The following is a 2585-nucleotide window of genomic DNA, read 5'->3' on the forward strand; positions in this document are numbered from 1 at the left end:
CCCCTGAAGTTTCTGTAAACTGGATATGATTTGGAGGCTTGGACTTACTTCATTTCAATTTTTTGGAAACACATGAAAATCTGCAGAGGAGTTATTTAATTTTAATAATAAACGGTCATACCAATTTCTAAAATCATTATTGCCAAAGCCAAAAAGTGCAACATATAACTGTTTCTTATATAGGTAGGCTTCTCATAATTTTTTTTTCCTTGAAGTGATGCTTTTATCCAAAGTGAAAAACTTCAAACATAAACAAAATTAGAGCAAATAGGACAATGAATGCTCATATACTCATCATCAGTATTGAAAAAAAAATCTACAGGAAAGCTTGCTTTATGCCTCTATTTAAATAACTGTATAAAATGAATTGGGGTTTTTTAAGTAAGTTCGACAAATCATTAACATTTTGTTTCTGAATATCTCTGTGTTTATCTCTAAAGGCAAAGACTTTAAAAAGCATATCTATAACATTTTTAAAAGCTTTTTAAAAGATAATTCACATACTATATAGTCACCCACTTGAAGTGTACAACTTAATGATTTTTACTATATTCATATATATGAGCAAATATCAACAAAGGCAATTTTAGAACACTTTCATAACCTAATAAAGGAAACCCACATACCCTTTAGCTATTACCTCCTAAATGCCTTTCAGCACAACCTCCACTATTCTTGATAGCATCCTTAGGTTTGAACTTCTCCATGCTATACTGCAAATGAAGTCAGTTGTCCGTTCTTTTGGGAAGATAAAAGGAGCTATCTGTTTAACAGCCTCCCTCTCCCTCCAGGCAAAATGTCTGAGCCAGGGCTCTGGAGCTGGGTGTAGGAAGGAAGTCAAGCTTCTCACTGAGTGACTCCCCTGCTCTAGGAGCTGAGTGATGGTGGGGTGGAAGGGCACATGGAAGGCATCAGCCTGAGGACCTCTAGGCTTTCCTGTCCTGATGTGGACCTACTGCTTCATGACTCAAGCAAGGCCATCTGGGCCCAAATATTCTCAGGATACCACATGCACGGTAGTGCCTCTATTCTGGGACTGTGAGGATGAATGGAGCCCACACCTTTCCACTGCACTTGCTTTCATTTAGCCTCAGCAACAGGTAGCTGGAGGCAGTTTGAGGAACTCTTACCTCCTGTTCCACATCAGAAGAAAAGCTTTTGGCTGGGAGCTGGGGAAGAGGGAGTGCTGTGTCTTGGCTGCAGTTTCTGAAGTTTAGTCTTTGCCTCATTGAGCTGGGAGGCATGAGACAGGGAGTGTTTTGGGTTCAAATGACACAGATTCTTTCCTTTTCTTACCGATTTTTCATAGATTTTCTTGAATAGATGGTTCTTCATTTGCTGTTTGCACTTAGGACCATTTCCAGAGTCTTTAAATGTTTGGTTCTTATTATATACAATTTACATCAGTTTCACTGGGACGAGGGTTAGCTGGACTCCTTACAAGGTCATGCTAAAATTGTACTCTTGCAATAATATATTTTTTTAAACTGATAATCAGTATATCAAAATAGTTGATTTAAGCATTTGCAGTGGTGACTTGAACCTCTACTCCTGGTTCAATACCAATGGAAGTAACCTGCTTAACAATCTCTGAAGGACTGTGCAAATCAATGAGTCACTTGTGTATTCTCATCTAGAAATGATCGCACGTCTTAGAAACTTCTCCACAAGGAGTTTTCCTTGCAGTGATTCTTAGAGTCTTGATGGGTTTCCTAACCAGTCCCTCCATTTTGAAGTTCTTTTTCTTTGCAACTCTCATCAGATCAACACACCTTCTCCAGGGACTTCCCATTGTGGATGGGTGAGGTGATTCTAAAGCGGTGAACTGCTACCTCTTGTTCCATGGTTGTCTTTCCAGCGTCCTTAAAAACCATGGTTGTGGCACGGCTTCCTGACTGACTCGTTCCTTGGTGAGAGCCAACAGCGGTGAGTCAGGAGGAGCAGGGAGCTGGCATACACCGTCAGCAGCGACCCATTTTCCTTAAAAAGCCACAGTAACATTTTTAAACTAAAAGTAAAACTTACAGTGGTTAATAATAAGATTAGATATGCTGCCAGAGTTCACGTTTTCCCAATTGTGTGCAAAGAAGATTCACATATTTCATCTGTTTGCTATGTCTCATGAGGCTTTTTTAACATACCTGCTTCTCTCCCTCTTTTTTCCCTGTATTATAATTTATTTACTAATGATACTGGATCATTTGTCTTGTAGTGTCCCCACATTCCAGATTTTGCTAATTAAATTTCTATCCAATATTGTTTTACATGTTATCCCATTTATTTTCCGTAAATTGGTAGTTAGATGACTTACTGGCTTAGTCTGTTTCAGGTTCTTTTTTAAAAATTTTGTTTGGTAATGTCAAAATTAAAACTAGAGTTGCTTGTATCAATCAGGAAGTAAATTATAGCCTAATTGTCTCTCTCTTTTTTTTTAGCAATGTTAATGCCCACTGATGACTATTGCCTGATTCTATTATTTCATTAGATGTTTGCAAAAATACATTCTATTCTAATTCTATTCATGCTAGTTTTGTTTCAACTGCAGAGAAAAGCAATAACAAATTGCATTTACATTGTCTGCAGGG

General features: G+C 37.9%; 1 pseudogene; it reads right to left on the bottom strand.

Annotated features, from left to right (window-relative positions):
* Positions 1 to 1516: 1516 nt before the first annotated feature.
* On the bottom strand, positions 1517 to 1874 carry LOC119510846 (annotated as a pseudogene).
* Between the last annotated feature and the right edge of the window lie 711 nt (positions 1875 to 2585).

Source organism: Choloepus didactylus, chromosome 15 (genome assembly GCF_015220235.1).
Source record: "Choloepus didactylus isolate mChoDid1 chromosome 15, mChoDid1.pri, whole genome shotgun sequence".
NCBI lineage: Eukaryota > Metazoa > Chordata > Mammalia > Pilosa > Megalonychidae > Choloepus > Choloepus didactylus.